The sequence below is a fragment of the Rhipicephalus microplus genome, chromosome 8 (assembly GCF_043290135.1).
Source record: "Rhipicephalus microplus isolate Deutch F79 chromosome 8, USDA_Rmic, whole genome shotgun sequence".
NCBI classification, from domain to species: Eukaryota; Metazoa; Arthropoda; class Arachnida; order Ixodida; family Ixodidae; genus Rhipicephalus; species Rhipicephalus microplus.
This window is the reverse complement of record NC_134707.1, coordinates 81,128,725-81,142,831: the sequence shown is the minus strand read 5'-3', so window position 1 is coordinate 81,142,831 and position 14,107 is coordinate 81,128,725. Positions and strand designations below refer to the sequence as shown.

General features: G+C 45.2%; 28 non-coding genes across 28 annotated transcripts; all 28 read right to left on the bottom strand.

The window, feature by feature from the left end:
• Window positions 1-1,925: 1,925 nt before the first annotated feature.
• Window positions 1,926-2,017, bottom strand: TRNAI-UAU (transfer RNA isoleucine (anticodon UAU)). The gene is given in 2 exon segments: window positions 1,926-1,961; window positions 1,980-2,017. It is a non-coding gene; the product is annotated as a tRNA-Ile (tRNA).
• A 143-nt stretch (window positions 2,018-2,160) lies between these two features.
• TRNAI-UAU (transfer RNA isoleucine (anticodon UAU)) lies at window positions 2,161-2,252 on the bottom strand. Its single transcript is given in 2 exon segments — window positions 2,161-2,196; window positions 2,215-2,252. It is a non-coding gene; the product is annotated as a tRNA-Ile (tRNA).
• A 142-nt stretch (window positions 2,253-2,394) lies between these two features.
• Window positions 2,395-2,486, bottom strand: TRNAI-UAU (transfer RNA isoleucine (anticodon UAU)). Its single transcript is given in 2 exon segments — window positions 2,395-2,430; window positions 2,449-2,486. It is a non-coding gene; the product is annotated as a tRNA-Ile (tRNA).
• Window positions 2,487-2,628: 142 nt separating this feature from the next.
• TRNAI-UAU (transfer RNA isoleucine (anticodon UAU)) lies at window positions 2,629-2,720 on the bottom strand. Its single transcript is given in 2 exon segments — window positions 2,629-2,664; window positions 2,683-2,720. It is a non-coding gene; the product is annotated as a tRNA-Ile (tRNA).
• Window positions 2,721-2,862: 142 nt separating this feature from the next.
• Window positions 2,863-2,954, bottom strand: TRNAI-UAU (transfer RNA isoleucine (anticodon UAU)). Its single transcript is given in 2 exon segments — window positions 2,863-2,898; window positions 2,917-2,954. It is a non-coding gene; the product is annotated as a tRNA-Ile (tRNA).
• Window positions 2,955-3,566: 612 nt separating this feature from the next.
• Window positions 3,567-3,658, bottom strand: TRNAI-UAU (transfer RNA isoleucine (anticodon UAU)). The gene is given in 2 exon segments: window positions 3,567-3,602; window positions 3,621-3,658. It is a non-coding gene; the product is annotated as a tRNA-Ile (tRNA).
• Window positions 3,659-4,506: 848 nt separating this feature from the next.
• TRNAI-UAU (transfer RNA isoleucine (anticodon UAU)) lies at window positions 4,507-4,598 on the bottom strand. The gene is given in 2 exon segments: window positions 4,507-4,542; window positions 4,561-4,598. It is a non-coding gene; the product is annotated as a tRNA-Ile (tRNA).
• Window positions 4,599-4,741: 143 nt separating this feature from the next.
• TRNAI-UAU (transfer RNA isoleucine (anticodon UAU)) lies at window positions 4,742-4,833 on the bottom strand. Its single transcript is given in 2 exon segments — window positions 4,742-4,777; window positions 4,796-4,833. It is a non-coding gene; the product is annotated as a tRNA-Ile (tRNA).
• Window positions 4,834-4,976: 143 nt separating this feature from the next.
• TRNAI-UAU (transfer RNA isoleucine (anticodon UAU)) lies at window positions 4,977-5,068 on the bottom strand. The gene is given in 2 exon segments: window positions 4,977-5,012; window positions 5,031-5,068. It is a non-coding gene; the product is annotated as a tRNA-Ile (tRNA).
• A 378-nt stretch (window positions 5,069-5,446) lies between these two features.
• Window positions 5,447-5,538, bottom strand: TRNAI-UAU (transfer RNA isoleucine (anticodon UAU)). Its single transcript is given in 2 exon segments — window positions 5,447-5,482; window positions 5,501-5,538. It is a non-coding gene; the product is annotated as a tRNA-Ile (tRNA).
• Window positions 5,539-5,681: 143 nt separating this feature from the next.
• Window positions 5,682-5,773, bottom strand: TRNAI-UAU (transfer RNA isoleucine (anticodon UAU)). The gene is given in 2 exon segments: window positions 5,682-5,717; window positions 5,736-5,773. It is a non-coding gene; the product is annotated as a tRNA-Ile (tRNA).
• A 377-nt stretch (window positions 5,774-6,150) lies between these two features.
• Window positions 6,151-6,242, bottom strand: TRNAV-UAC (transfer RNA valine (anticodon UAC)). The gene is given in 2 exon segments: window positions 6,151-6,186; window positions 6,205-6,242. It is a non-coding gene; the product is annotated as a tRNA-Val (tRNA).
• Window positions 6,243-6,620: 378 nt separating this feature from the next.
• TRNAK-UUU (transfer RNA lysine (anticodon UUU)) lies at window positions 6,621-6,712 on the bottom strand. Its single transcript is given in 2 exon segments — window positions 6,621-6,656; window positions 6,675-6,712. It is a non-coding gene; the product is annotated as a tRNA-Lys (tRNA).
• A 142-nt stretch (window positions 6,713-6,854) lies between these two features.
• On the bottom strand, window positions 6,855-6,946 carry TRNAI-UAU (transfer RNA isoleucine (anticodon UAU)). The gene is given in 2 exon segments: window positions 6,855-6,890; window positions 6,909-6,946. It is a non-coding gene; the product is annotated as a tRNA-Ile (tRNA).
• A 143-nt stretch (window positions 6,947-7,089) lies between these two features.
• On the bottom strand, window positions 7,090-7,181 carry TRNAI-UAU (transfer RNA isoleucine (anticodon UAU)). Its single transcript is given in 2 exon segments — window positions 7,090-7,125; window positions 7,144-7,181. It is a non-coding gene; the product is annotated as a tRNA-Ile (tRNA).
• A 378-nt stretch (window positions 7,182-7,559) lies between these two features.
• Window positions 7,560-7,651, bottom strand: TRNAI-UAU (transfer RNA isoleucine (anticodon UAU)). Its single transcript is given in 2 exon segments — window positions 7,560-7,595; window positions 7,614-7,651. It is a non-coding gene; the product is annotated as a tRNA-Ile (tRNA).
• Window positions 7,652-7,794: 143 nt separating this feature from the next.
• TRNAI-UAU (transfer RNA isoleucine (anticodon UAU)) lies at window positions 7,795-7,886 on the bottom strand. Its single transcript is given in 2 exon segments — window positions 7,795-7,830; window positions 7,849-7,886. It is a non-coding gene; the product is annotated as a tRNA-Ile (tRNA).
• Window positions 7,887-8,264: 378 nt separating this feature from the next.
• On the bottom strand, window positions 8,265-8,356 carry TRNAI-UAU (transfer RNA isoleucine (anticodon UAU)). The gene is given in 2 exon segments: window positions 8,265-8,300; window positions 8,319-8,356. It is a non-coding gene; the product is annotated as a tRNA-Ile (tRNA).
• A 143-nt stretch (window positions 8,357-8,499) lies between these two features.
• On the bottom strand, window positions 8,500-8,591 carry TRNAI-UAU (transfer RNA isoleucine (anticodon UAU)). The gene is given in 2 exon segments: window positions 8,500-8,535; window positions 8,554-8,591. It is a non-coding gene; the product is annotated as a tRNA-Ile (tRNA).
• A 143-nt stretch (window positions 8,592-8,734) lies between these two features.
• On the bottom strand, window positions 8,735-8,826 carry TRNAI-UAU (transfer RNA isoleucine (anticodon UAU)). Its single transcript is given in 2 exon segments — window positions 8,735-8,770; window positions 8,789-8,826. It is a non-coding gene; the product is annotated as a tRNA-Ile (tRNA).
• Window positions 8,827-9,907: 1,081 nt separating this feature from the next.
• TRNAI-UAU (transfer RNA isoleucine (anticodon UAU)) lies at window positions 9,908-9,999 on the bottom strand. Its single transcript is given in 2 exon segments — window positions 9,908-9,943; window positions 9,962-9,999. It is a non-coding gene; the product is annotated as a tRNA-Ile (tRNA).
• Window positions 10,000-10,376: 377 nt separating this feature from the next.
• On the bottom strand, window positions 10,377-10,468 carry TRNAI-UAU (transfer RNA isoleucine (anticodon UAU)). The gene is given in 2 exon segments: window positions 10,377-10,412; window positions 10,431-10,468. It is a non-coding gene; the product is annotated as a tRNA-Ile (tRNA).
• A 1,081-nt stretch (window positions 10,469-11,549) lies between these two features.
• TRNAI-UAU (transfer RNA isoleucine (anticodon UAU)) lies at window positions 11,550-11,641 on the bottom strand. The gene is given in 2 exon segments: window positions 11,550-11,585; window positions 11,604-11,641. It is a non-coding gene; the product is annotated as a tRNA-Ile (tRNA).
• An 849-nt stretch (window positions 11,642-12,490) lies between these two features.
• On the bottom strand, window positions 12,491-12,582 carry TRNAI-UAU (transfer RNA isoleucine (anticodon UAU)). Its single transcript is given in 2 exon segments — window positions 12,491-12,526; window positions 12,545-12,582. It is a non-coding gene; the product is annotated as a tRNA-Ile (tRNA).
• A 377-nt stretch (window positions 12,583-12,959) lies between these two features.
• On the bottom strand, window positions 12,960-13,051 carry TRNAI-UAU (transfer RNA isoleucine (anticodon UAU)). The gene is given in 2 exon segments: window positions 12,960-12,995; window positions 13,014-13,051. It is a non-coding gene; the product is annotated as a tRNA-Ile (tRNA).
• A 143-nt stretch (window positions 13,052-13,194) lies between these two features.
• On the bottom strand, window positions 13,195-13,286 carry TRNAK-UUU (transfer RNA lysine (anticodon UUU)). Its single transcript is given in 2 exon segments — window positions 13,195-13,230; window positions 13,249-13,286. It is a non-coding gene; the product is annotated as a tRNA-Lys (tRNA).
• Window positions 13,287-13,428: 142 nt separating this feature from the next.
• Window positions 13,429-13,520, bottom strand: TRNAI-UAU (transfer RNA isoleucine (anticodon UAU)). Its single transcript is given in 2 exon segments — window positions 13,429-13,464; window positions 13,483-13,520. It is a non-coding gene; the product is annotated as a tRNA-Ile (tRNA).
• A 143-nt stretch (window positions 13,521-13,663) lies between these two features.
• Window positions 13,664-13,755, bottom strand: TRNAI-UAU (transfer RNA isoleucine (anticodon UAU)). Its single transcript is given in 2 exon segments — window positions 13,664-13,699; window positions 13,718-13,755. It is a non-coding gene; the product is annotated as a tRNA-Ile (tRNA).
• Between the last annotated feature and the right edge of the window lie 352 nt (window positions 13,756-14,107).

Genomic DNA, 14,107 nt, shown 5'->3' with positions numbered 1-14,107 from the left:
ATTGAGTATACAATTAACCTCATGACTAAATATGAAAACTAATAAAAATTTTATTCCCCAGGTGAGGCTCGAACTCACAACCCCGGCATAGCTCACGAGAACTGTCGTATAAGTACCGTGCGCTAACTAATGGCGCCACTGGGGAACACGGTTGCACGTAAGAGTGTTTCCTTTACAACTGTTGTCTACACACTCCTCCAGTAAACAAATGTTTTCGAGCCAGGCAGTCGCCAGCATTGAGTATACAATTAACCTCATGACTAAATAGGAAAACTAATGAAAATTTCATTCCCCAGGTGAGGCTCGAACTCACAACCCCAGCATGGCTCACGAGAACTGTCCTATAAATACAGCGCTAACCAATTGCGCCACTGGGGAACAGGGTTGCTTGTAAAAGTGTTTCCTTTAGGACTGTTGTCTACACACAACTCCAGTAAACAAATGTTTTCAGGCTAGGCAGTTGCCAGCATTGAGTATACAATTACCTCATGGCTAAATATGAAAACTAATTAAAATTTCACTCCCCAGGCGAGGCTCAAACTCACAACCCCGGCATAGCTCACAAGAACTGTCGTGTAAGTACCGTGCGCTAACCAATTGCGCCACTGCGGAACACGGTCGCACGTAGGAGTCTTTCCTTTAGGACTGTTGTCTGCGCAAAACTCCAGTAAACAAATTTTTTCGAGCCAGGCAGTCGCCAGCATTGAGTATACAATTAACCTCATGACTAAATATGAAAACTAATAAAAATTTCATTCCACAGGCGAGTCTCGAACTCACAACCTCGGCATAGCTGACGAGAACTGTCGTATAAGTACCGTGCACTAACCAATTGCGCCACTGGGGAACACGTTTGCACGTAAGAGGGTTTCCTTTACGACTGTTGTCTCCACACAACTCCAGTAAACAAATGTTTCCGAACCAGGCAGTCGCCAGCATTGAGTATACAATTAACCTCAAGCCTAAATATGAAAACTAATGAAAATTTTATTCCCCAGGTGAGGCTCGAACTCACAACCCCGGCATAGCTCACGAGAACTGTCGTATAAGTACCGTGCGCTAACTAATGGCGCCACTGGGGAACACGGTTGCACGTGAGAGTGTTTCCTTTACAACTGTTGTCTACACACTCCTCCAGTAAACAAATGTTTTCGAGCCAGGCAGTCGCCAGCATTGAGTATACAATTAACCTCATGACTAAATAGGAAAACTAATGAAAATTTCATTCCACAGGTGAGGCTCGAACTCACAACCCCAGCATGGCTCACGAGAACTGTCCTATAAATACAGCGCTAACCAATTGCGCCACTGGGGAACAGGGTTGCTTGTAAAAGTGTTTCCTTTAGGACTGTTGTCTACACACAACTCCAGTAAACAAATGTTTTCAGGCTAGGCAGTTGCCAGCATTGAGTATACAATTACCTCATGGCTAAATATGAAAACTAATTAAAATTTCACTCCCCAGGCGAGGCTCAAACTCACAACCCCGGCATAGCTCACAAGAACTGTCGTGTAAGTACCGTGCGCTAACCAATTGCGCCACTGCGGAACACGGTCGCACGTAGGAGTCTTTCCTTTAGGACTGTTGTCTGCGCAAAACTCCAGTAAACAAATTTTTTCGAGCCAGGCAGTCGCCAGCATTGAGTATACAATTAACCTCATGACTAAATATGAAAATAATAAAAATTTCATTCCACAGGCGAGTGTCGAACTCACAACCTCGGCATAGCTGACGAGAACTGTCGTATAAGTACCGTGCGCTAACCAATTGCGCCCCTGGGGAACACGGTCGCACGTAGGAGTCTTTTCTTTAGGACTGTTGTCTACACACAACTCCAGTAAACAAATGTTTTCGAGCTAGGCAGTCACCAGCATTAAGTATACAATTACCCCATGTAAAAATATGAAAACTAATAAAAACTTCATTCCCCAGGTGAGGCTCGAACTCACAACCCCGGCATAGCTCACGAGAACTGTCGTATACGTACCGTGCGCTAACCAATTGCGCCACTGGGGAACACGGTTGCACGTAAGAGTGTTTCCTTTAGGACTGTTGTCTGCACACACCTCCAGTAAACAAATGTTTTCGAGCCAGGCAGTCGCCAGCATTAAGTATACAATTAACCTCATGACTAATAATGAAAACTAATAAAAATTTCATTCCCCAGGTGAGGCTCGAACTCACAACCCCGGCATAGCTCACGAGAACTGTAGTATAAGTACCGTGCGCTAACCAATTGCGCCACTGGGGAACACGGTTGCACGTAAGAGTGTTACCTTTAGGACTGTTGTCTACACACACCTCCAGTAAACAAATGTATCGTGCCAGGTAGTCGCCAGCATTGAGTATACAAATAACCCCATGACTAATAATGAAAACTAATAAAAATTTCATTCCCCAGGTGAGGCTCGAACTCACAACCCCGGCATAGCTCACTAGAACTGTCGTATAAGTACCGTGCGCTAACCAACTGCGCCACTGGGGAACACGGTTGCACGTAAAAGTGTTTCCTTTAGGACTGTTGTCTACACACACCTCCAGTAAGCAAATGTTTCGAGCCAGGCAGTCGCCAGCATTGAGTATACAATTAACCTCATGACTAATAATGAAAACTAATAAAAATTTCATTTCCCAGGTGAGGCTCGAACTCACAACCCCGGCATAGCTCACGAGAACTGTCGTATAAGTACCGTGCGCTAACCAATTGCGCCACTGCGAACACGGTTTCACGTAAGAGTGTTTCCTTTAGGACTGTTGTCTACACACACCTCCAGTAAACAAATGTTTTCGAGCCAGGCAGTCGCCAGCATTGAGTATACAATTAACCTCATGACTAATAATGAAAACTAATAAAAATTTCATTCCCCAGGTGAGGCTCGAAATCACAACCCCGGCATAGCTCACGAGAACTGTCGTATAAGTACCGTGCGCTAACCAATTGCGCCACTGGGGAACACGGTTGCACGTAAGAGTGTTTCCTTTAGGACTGTTCTCTACACACACCTCCAGTAAACAAATGTTTTCGAGCCAGGCAGTCGCCAGCATTGAGTATACAATTAACCTCATGACTAAATATGAAAACCAATAAAATTTTCATTCCCCAGGTGAGGCTCGAACTCACAACGTTGCATAGCTCACGAGAACTGTCGCATAAGTACCGTGCGCTAACCAATTGCGCCACTGGGGAACACGGTTTCACGTTAGAGTGTTTCCTTTACGACTGTTGTCTACACACACCTCCAGTAAACAAATGTTTTCGAGCCAGGCAGTCGCCAGCATTGCGTATACAGTTGACCTTATGACTAAATATGAAAACTAATAAAAATTTCAATCCCCAGGTGAGGCTCGAACTCACAACCCCGGGATAGCTCACGAGAACTGTCGTATAAGTATGGTGCGCTAACCAATTGCGCCACTGGGGAACACGGTTGCACGTAAGAGTGTTTCCTTTAGGACTGTTGTCTACACACACCTCCAGTAAACAAATGTTTTCGAGCCAGGCAGTCGCCAGCATTGAGTATACAATTAACCTCATGACTAAATATGAAAACTGATAAAAATTTCATTCCCCAGGTGAGTCTCGAACTCACAACCCCGGCATAGCTGACGAGAACTGTTGTATAGGTACCGTGCGCTAACCGATTGCGCCACTGGGGAACACGGTCGCACGTAGGAGCCTTTTCTTTAGGACTGTTGTCTCCACACAACTCCAGTAAACAATAGTTTTCGAGCTAGGCAGTCGCCAGCATTGAGTATACAATTAACCTCATGGCTAAATATGAAAACTAATAAAAATTTCACTCCCCAGGTGAGGCTCAAACTCACAACCCCGGCATAGCTCACGAGAACTGTCGTATAAGTATGGTGCGCTAACCAATTGCGCCACTGGGGTACACGGTTGCACATAGGAGTCTTTCCTTGAGGACTGTTGTCTGCGCAAGACTCCAGTAAACAAATGTTTTCGAGCCAGGCAGTCGCCAGCATTGAGTATACAATTAACCTCATGACTAAATATGAAACCTAATAAAAATTTCATTCCACAAGTGAGTCTCGAACTCACAACCCCGGCATAGCTGACGAGAACTGTTGTATAAGTACCGTGCGCTAACCGATTGCGCCACTGGGGAACACGGTCGCACGTAGGAGTCTTTTCTTTAGGACTGTTGTCTCCACACAACTCCAGAAAACAATAGTTTTCGAGCTAGGCAGTCGCCAGCATTGAGTATACAATTAACCTCATGGCTCAATATGAAAACTAATAAAAATTTCACTCCCCAGGTGAGGCTCAAACTCACAAACCCGGCATAGCTCACGAGAACTGTCGTATAAGTACCGTGCGCTAACTAATTGCGCCACTGGGGAACACGGTCGCACGTAGGAGTCTTTTCTTTAGGACTGTTGTCTACACACAACTCCAGTAAACAAATGTTTTCGAGCCAGGCAGTCGCCAGCATTGAGTATACAAATAACCTCATGACTAAATATGAAAACTAATAAAAATTTCATTCCACAGGTGAGTCTCGAACTCACAACCCCGGCATAGCTGACGAGAACTGTCGTATAAGTACCGTGCGCTAACCAATTGCGCCACTGGGGAACACGGTCGCACGTAGGAGTCTTTTCTTTAGGACTGTTGCCTACACACAACTCCAGTAAACAAATGTTTTCGAGCTAGGCAGTCGCCAGCATTGAGTATACAATTAACCTCAGGACTAAATATGAAAACTAATAAAAATTTCAATCCCCAGGGGAGGCTCGAACTCACAACCCCGGCATAGCTCACGAGAACTGTCGTATAAGTACCGTGCGCTAACCAATTGCGCCACTGGGGAACACGGTTGCACATAAGAGTGTTTCCTTTAGGACTGTTCTCTACACACAACTCCAGTAAACAAATGTTTTCGGGCCAAGCTGTCGCCAGCATTGAGTATACAATTAACCTCATGACTAAATATGAAAACTAATAAATATTTCATTCCCCAGGTGAGGCTTGAACTCAAAACCCCGGCATAGCTCACGAGAACTGTCGTATAAGTACCGTGCGCTAACCAATTGCGCCACTGGGGAACATGGTTGCACGTAAGAGTGTTTCCTTTAGGACTGTTGTCTACACACACCTCCAGTAAACAAATGTTTTCGAGTCAGGCAGTCGTCAGCATTTAGTATACAATTAACCTCATGACTAAATATGAAATCTAATAAAAATTTGATTCCATAGGTGAGGGACGAACTCACAACCCCGGCATAGCTCACGAGAACTGTCGTATAAGTACCGTGTGCTAACTAATTGCGCCACTGGGGAACACGGTCGCACGTAGGAGTCTTTCCTTTAGGACTGTTGTCTACACACAACTCCAGTAAACAAATGTTTTCGAGCCAGGCAGTCGCCAGCATTAAGTATACAATTAACCTCATGACTAAATATGAAAACTAGTAAAAATTTCATTCCCCAGGTGAGGCTCGAACTCACAACCCCGGCATAGCTCACGAGAACTGTCGTATAAGTACCGTGCGCTAACCAATTGCGCCACTGGAGAACGCGGTTGCACGTAAGAGTGTTTCCTTTAGGACTGTTGTCTACACACAACTCCAGTAAACAAATGTTTTCGAGCCAGGCAGTCGCCAGCATTGAGTATACAATTAACCTCATGACTAAATATGAAAACTAATAAAAATTTCATTCCCCAGGTGAGGCTCCAACTCACAACCCCGGCATAGCTCACGAGAACTGTCGTATAAGTACCGTGCGCTAACCAATTGCGCCACTGGGGAACACGGTTGCTTGTAAAAGTGTTTCCTTTAGGACTGTTGTCTACTCACAACTCCAGTAAACAAATGTTTTCAGGCTAGGCAGTTGCCAGCATTGAGTATACAATTACCTCATGGCTAAATATGAAAACTAATAAAAATTTCACTCCCCAGGCGAGGCTCAAACTCACAACCCCGGCATAGCTCACAAGAACCGTCGTGTAAGTACCGTGCGCTAACCAATTGCGCCACTGCGGAACACGGTCGCACGTAGGAGTCTTTCCTTTAGGACTGTTGTCTGCGCAAAACTCCAGTAAACAAATTTTTTTGAGCCAGGCAGTTGCCAGCATTGAGTATACAATTAACCTCATGACTAAATATGAAAACTAATAAAAATTTCATTCCACAGGCGAGTCTCGAACTCACAACCTCGGCATAGCTCACAAGAACTGTCGTGTAAGTACCGTGCGCTAACCAATTGCGCCACTGCGGAACACGGTCGCACGTAATAGTCTTTCCTTTAGGACTGTTGTCTGCGCAAAACTCCAGTAAACAAATTTTTTCGAGCCAGGCAGTCGCCAGCATTGATTATACAATTAACCTCATGACTAAATATGAAAACTAATAAAAATTTCATTCCACAGGCGAGTCCCGAACTCACAACCTCGGCATAGCTGATGAGAACTGTCGTATAAGTACCGTGCGCTAACCAATTGCGCCACTGGGGAACACGTTTGCACGTAAGAGGGTTTCCTTTACGACTGTTGTCTCCACACAACTCCAGTAAACAAATGTTTCCGAACCAGGCAGTCGCCAGCATTGAGTATACAATTAACCTCAAGCCTAAATATGAAAACTAATGAAAATTCCATTCCCCAGGTGAGGCTCAAACTCACAACCCCGGCATAGCTCACGAGAACTTACGTAAAGGTACCGTGCGCTAACCGATTGCGCCACTGGGGACACGGTCACACGTAGGAGTCTTTCCTTTAGGACTGTTGTCTGCGCAAAACTCCAGTAAACAAACGTTTTCGAGCCAGGCAGTCGCCAGCATTCAGTATACAATGAACCTCACGACTAAATATGAAAACTAATAAAAATTTCATTCCCCAGGTGAGGCTCGAACTCACAACCCCGGCATAGCTCACGAGAACTGTCGTATAAGTACCGTGCGCTAACCAATTGCGCCACTGGGGAAGACGGTCGCACGTAAGAGTGTTTCCTTTAGGACTGTTGTCTACACACACCTCCAGTAAACAAATGTTTTCGAGCCAGGCAGTCGTCAGCATTGAGTATACAATTAACCTCATGACTAAATATGAAAACTAATAAAAATTTCATTCCCCAGGTGAGTCTCGAACTCACAACCCCGGCATAGCTGACGAGAACTGTTGTATAGGTACCGTGCGCTAACCGATTGCGCCACTGGGGAACACGGTCGCACGTAGGAGTCTTTTCTTTAGGACTGTTGTCTCCACACAACTCCAGTAAACAATAGTTTTCGAGCTAGGCAGTCGCCAGCATTGAGTATACAATTAACCTCATGGCTAAATATGAAAACTAATAAAAATTTCACTTCCCAGGTGAGGCTCAAACTCACAAACCCGGCATAGCTCACGAGAACTGTCGTATAAGTACCGTGCACTAACTAATTGCGCCACTGGGGAACACGGTCGCACGTAGGAGTCTTTTCTTTAGGACTGTTGTCTACACACAACTCCAGTAAACAAATGTTTTCGGGCCAGGCTGTCGCCAGCATTGAGTATACAATTAACCTCATGACTAAATATGAAAACTAATAAAAGTTTCAATCCCCAGGGGAGGCTCGAACTCACAACCCCGGCATAGCTCACGAGAACTGTCGTATAAGTACCGTGCGCTAACCAATTGCGCCACTGGGGAACACGGTTGCACATAAGAGTGTTTCCTTTAGGACTGTTCTCTACACACAACTCCAGTAAACAAATGTTTTCGGGCCAAGCTGTCGCCAGCATTGAGTATACAATTAACCTCATGACTAAATATGAAAACTAATAAATATTTCATTCCCCAGGTGAGGCTTGAACTCAAAACCCCGGCATAGCTCACGAGAACTCTCGTATAAGTACCGTGCGCTAACCAATTGCGCCACTGGGGAACATGGTTGCACGTAAGAGTGTTTCCTTTAGGACTGTTGTCTACACACACCTCCAGTAAACAAATGTTTTCGAGTCAGGCAGTCGTCAGCATTTAGTATACAATTAACCTCATGACTAAATATGAAATCTAATAAAAATTTGATTCCATAGGTGAGGGACGAACTCACAACCCCGGCATAGCTCACGAGAACTGTCGTATAAGTACCGTGTGCTAACTAATATCGCTACTGGGGAACACGGTCGCACGTAGGAGTCTTTCCTTTAGGACTATTGTCTACACACAACTACAGTAAACAAATGTTTTCGAGCCAGGCAGTCGCCAGCATTGAGTATACAATTAACCTCATGACTAAATATGAAAACTAATAAAAATTTCATTCCCCAGGTGAGGCTCGAACTCACAACCCCGGCATAGCTCACGAGAACTGTCGTATAAGTACCGTGCGCTAACCAATTGCGCCACTGGAGAACGCGGTTGCACGTAAGAGTGTTTCCTTTAGGACTGTTGTCTACACACAACTCCAGTAAATAAATGTTTTCGAGCCACGCAGTCGCCAGCATTGAGTATACAAATAACCTCATGACTAAATATGAAAACTAATAAAAATTTCATTCCCCAGGTGAGGCTCGAACTCACAACCCCGGCATAGCTCACGAGAACTGTCGTATAAGTACCGTGCACTAACCAATTGCGCCACTGGAGAACGCGGTTGCACGTAAGAGTGTTTCCTTTAGGACTGTTGTCTACACACACCTCCGGTAAACAAATGTTTTCGAGCCAGGCAGTCGCCAGCATTGAGTATACAATTAACCTCATGTAAAAATATGAAAACTAATAAAAACTTCATTCCCCAGGTGAGGCTCGAACTCACAACCCCGGCATAGCTCACGAGAACTGTCGTATAAGTACCGTGCGCTAACCAATTGCGCCACTGGGGAACACGGTTGCTTGTAAAAGTGTTTCCTTTAGGACTGTTGTCTACACACAACTCCAGTAAACAAATGTTTTCAGGCTAGGCAGTTGCCAGCATTGAGTATACAATTACCTCATGGCTAAATATGAAAACTAATAAAAATTTCACTCCCCAGGCGAGGCTCAAACTCACTACCCCGGCATAGCTCACAAGAACCGTCGTGTAAGTACCGTGCGCTAACCAATTGCGCCACTGCGGAACACGGTCGCACGTAGGAGTCTTTCCTTTAGGACTGTTGTCTGCGCAAAACTCCAGTAAACAAATTTTTTCGAGCCAGGCAGTCGCCAGCATTGAGTATACAATTAACCTCATGACTAAATATGAAAACTAATAAAAATTTCATTCCACTGGCGAGTCTCGAACTCACAACCTCGGCATAGCTCACAAGAACTGTCGTGTAAGTACCGTGCGCTAACCAATTGCGCCACTGCGGAACACGGTCGCACGTAGGAGTCTTTCCTTTAGGACTGTTGTCTGCGCAAAACTTCAGTAAACAAATTTTTTCGAGCCAGGCAGTCGCCAGCATTGAGTATACAATTAACCTCATGACTAAATATGAAAACTAATAAAAATTTCATTCCACAGGCGAGTCTCGAACTCACAACCTCGGCATAGCTGACGAGAACTGTCGTATAAGTACCGTGCGCTAACCAATTGCGCCACTGGAGAACACGTTTGCACGTAAGAGGGTTTCCTTTACGACTGTTGTCTCCACACAACTCCAGTAAACAAATGTTTCCGAACCAGGCAGTCGCCAGCATTGAGTATACAATTAACCTCAAGCCTAAATATGAAAACTAATGAAAATTCCATTCCCCAGTTGAGGCTCAAACTCACAACCCCGGCATAGCTCACGAGAACTTACGTAAAGGTACCGTGCGCTAACCGATTGCGCCACTGGGGACACGGTCACACGTAGGAGTCTTTCCTTTAGGACTGTTGTCTGCGCAAAACTCCAGTAAACAAACGTTTTCGAGCCAGGCAGTCGCCAGCATTCAGTATACAATGAACCTCACGACTAAATATGAAAACTAATAAAAATTTCATTCCCCAGGTGAGGCTCGAACTCACAACCCCGGCATAGCTCACGAGAACTGTCGTATAAGTACCGTGCGCTAACCAATTGTGCCACTGGGGAAGACGGTCGCACGTAGGAGTCTTTCCTTTAGGACTGTTGTGTACACACAACTCCAGTAAACAAATGTTTTCAGGCTAGGCAGTCACCAGCATTGAGTATACAATTAAACGCATGACTTAATAGGAAAACTGATAAAAATGTCATTCCCCAGGTGAGGCTCGAACTCTCAACCCCCGCATAGCTCACGAGAACTGTCGCATAAGTACCGTGCGCTAACCAATTACGCCACTGGGGAACAAGGTCGCACGTAGGAGTCTTTCCTTCAGGACTGTTGTGTACACACAACTCCAGTAAACAAATGTTTCGAGCCAGGCAGTCACCAGCATTGAGTATACAATTAACCTCATGACTAATAATGAAAACTAATAAAAATTTCATTCCCCAGGTGAGGCTCGAAATCACAACCCCGGCATTGCTCACGAGAACTGTCGTATAAGTACCGTGCGCTCACCAATTGCGCCACTGGGGAACACGGTTGCACGTAAGAGTGTTTCCTTTAGGACTGTTCTCTACACACACCTCCAGTAAACAAATGTTTTCGAGCCAGGCAGTCGCAGGCATTGAGTATACAATTAACCTCATGACTAAATATGAAAACCAATAAAATTTTCATTCCCCAGGTGAGGCTCGAACTCACAATGTTGCATAGCTCACGAGAACTGTCGTATAAGTACCGTGCGCTAACCAATTGCGCCACTGGGGAACACGGCTGCACGTAAGAGTGTTTCCTTTAGGACTGTTGTCTACACACACCTCCAGTAAACAAATGTTTTCGAGCCAGGCAGTCGCCAGCATTGAGTATACAATTAACCTCATGACTAAATATGAAAACTAATAAAAATTTCATTCCCCAGGTGAGTCTCGAACTCACAACCCCGCATAGCTGACGAGAACTGTTGTATAGGTACCGTGCGCTAACCGATTGCGCCACTGGGGAACACGGTCGCACGTAGGAGTCTTTTCTTTAGGACTGTTGTCTCCACACAACTCCAGTAAACAATAGTTTTTGAGCTAGGCAGTCGCCAGCATTGAGTATACAATTAACCTCATGGCTAAATATGAAAACTAATAAAAATTTCACTCCCCAGGTGAGGCTCAAACTCACAACCCCAGCATAGCTCACGAGAACTGTCGTATAAGTATGGTGCGCTAACCAATTGCGCCACTGGGGAACACGGTTGCAAATAGGAGTCTTTCCTTGAGGACTGTTGTCTGCGCAAGACTCCAGTAAACAAATGTTTTCGAGCCAGGCAGTCGCCAGCATTGAGTATACAATTAACCTCTTGACTAAATATGAAACCTAATAAAATTTTCATTCCACAAGTGAGTCTCGAACTCACAACCCCGGCATAGCTGACGAGAACGGTTGTATAAGTACCGTGCGCTAACCGATTGCGCCACTGGGGAACACGGTCGCACGTAGGAGTCTTTTCTTTAGGACTGTTGTCTCCACACAACTCCAGTAAACAAATGTTTCCGGGCCAGGCTGTCGCCAGCATTGAGTATACAATTAACCTCATGACTAAATATGAAAACTAATAAAAATTTCATTCCCCAGGGGAGGCTCGAACTCACAACCCCGGCATAGCTCACGAGAACTGTCGTATAAGTACCGTGCGCTAACCAATTGCGCCACTGGGGAACACGGTTGCACATAAGAGTGTTTCCTTTAGGACTGTTGTCTACACACAACTCCAGTAAACAAATGTTTTCGGGCCAAGCTGTCGCCAGCATTGAGTATACAATTAACCTCATGGCTAAATATGAAAACTAATAAAAATTTCATTCCCCAGGTGATGCTTGAACTCAAAACCCCGGCATAGCTCACGAGAACTGTCGTACAAGTACCGTGCGCTAACCAATTGCGCCACTGGGGAACATGGTTGCACGTAAGAGTGTTTCCTTTAGGACTGTTCTCTACACACACCTCCAGTAAACAAATGTTTTCGAGTCAGGCAGTCGTCAGCATTTAGTATACAATTAACCTCATGACTAAATATGAAATCTAATAAAAATTTGATTCCATAGGTGAGGCTCGATCTCACAACCCCGGCATAGCTCACGAGAACTGTCGTATAAGTACCGTGTGCTAACTAATTGCGCCACTGGGGAACACGGTCGCACGTAGGAGTCTTTCCTTTAGGACTGTTGTCTACACACAACTCCAGTAAACAAATGTTTTCGAGCCAGGCAGTCGCCAGCATTGAGTATACAATTAACCTCATGACTAAATATGAAAACTAATAAAAATTTCAGTCCCCAGGTGAGGCTCAAACTCACAACCCCGGCATAGCTCACGAGAACTGTCGTATAAGTACCGTGCGCTAACCAATTACGCCACTGGAGAACGCGGTTTGCACGTAAGAGTGTTTCCTTTAGGACTGTTGTCTACACACACCTCCGGTAAACAAATGTTTTCGAGCCAGGCAGTCGCCAGCATTGAGTATACAATTAACCTCATGTAAAAATATGAAAACTAATAAAAACTTCATTCCCCAGGTGAGGCTCGAACTCACAACCCCGGCATAGCTCACGAGAACTGTCGTATAAGTACCGTGCGCTAACCAATTGCGCCACTGGGGAACACGGTTGCTTGTAAAAGTGTTTCCTTTAGGACTGTTGTCTACACACAACTCCAGTAAACAAATGTTTTCAGGCTAGGCAGTTGCCAGCATTGAGTATACAATTACCTCATGGCTAAATATGAAAACTAATAAAAATTTCACTCCCCAGGCGAGGCTCAAACTCACAACCCCGGCATAGCTCACAAGAACTGTCGTGTAAGTACCGTGCGCTAACCAATTGCGCCACTGCGGAACACGGTCGCACGTAGGAGTCTTTCCTTTAGGACTGTTGTCTGCGCAAACCTCCAGTAAACAAATTTTTTCGAGCCAGGCAGTCGCCAGCATTGAGTATACAATTAACCTCATGACTAAATATGAAAACTAATAAAAATTTCATTCCACAGGCGAGTCTCGAACTCACAACCTCGGCATAGCTGACGAGAACTGTCGTATAAGTACCGTGCGCTAACCAATTGCGCCACTGGGGAACACGGTCGCACGTAGGAGTCTTTTCTTTAGGACTGTTGTCTACACACAACTCCAGTAAACAAATGTTTCCGAACCAGGCAGTCGCCAGCATTGAGTATACAATTAACCTCAAGCCTAAATATGAAAACTAATGAAAATTCCATTCCCCAGGTGAGGCTCAAACTCACAACCCCGGCATAGCTCACGAGAACTTACGTAAAGGTACCGTGCGCTAACCGATTGCGCCACTGGGGACACGGTCACACGTAGGAGTCTTTCCTTTAGGACTGTTGTCTGCGCAAAACTCCAGTAAACAAACGTTTTCGAGCCAGGCAGTCGCCAGCATTCAGTATACAATGAACCTCACGACTAAATATGAAAACTAATAAAAATTTCATTCCCCAGGTGAGGCTCGAACTCACAACCCCGGCATAGCTCACGAGAACTGTCGTATAAGTACCGTGCGCTAACCAATTGCGCCACTGGGGAAGACGGTCGCACGTAGGAGTGTTTCCTTTAGGACTGTTGTCTACACACACCTCCAGTAAACAAATATTTTCGAGCCAGGCAGTCGCCAGCATTGAGTATACAATTAACCTCATGACTAAATATGAAAACTAATAAAAATTTCATTCCCCAGGTGAGTCTCGAACTCACAACCCCGGCATAGCTGACGAGAACTGTTGTATAGGTACCGTGCGCTAACCGATTGCGCCACTGGGGAACACGGTCGCACGTAGGAGTCTTTTCTTTAGGACTGTTGTCTCCACACAACTCCAGTAAACAATAGTTTTCGAGCTAGGCAGTCGCCAGCATTGAGTATACAATTAACCTCATGGCTAAATATGAAAACTAATAAAAATTTCACTTCCCAGGTGAGGCTCAAACTCACAAACCCGGCATAGCTCACGAGAACTGTCGTATAAGTACCGTGCACTAACTAATTGCGCCACTGGGGAACACGGTCGCACGTAGGAGTCTTTTCTTTAGGACTGTTGTCTACACACAACTCCAGTAAACAAATGTTTTCGGGCCAGGCTGTCGCCAGCATTGAGTATACAATTAACCTCATGAGT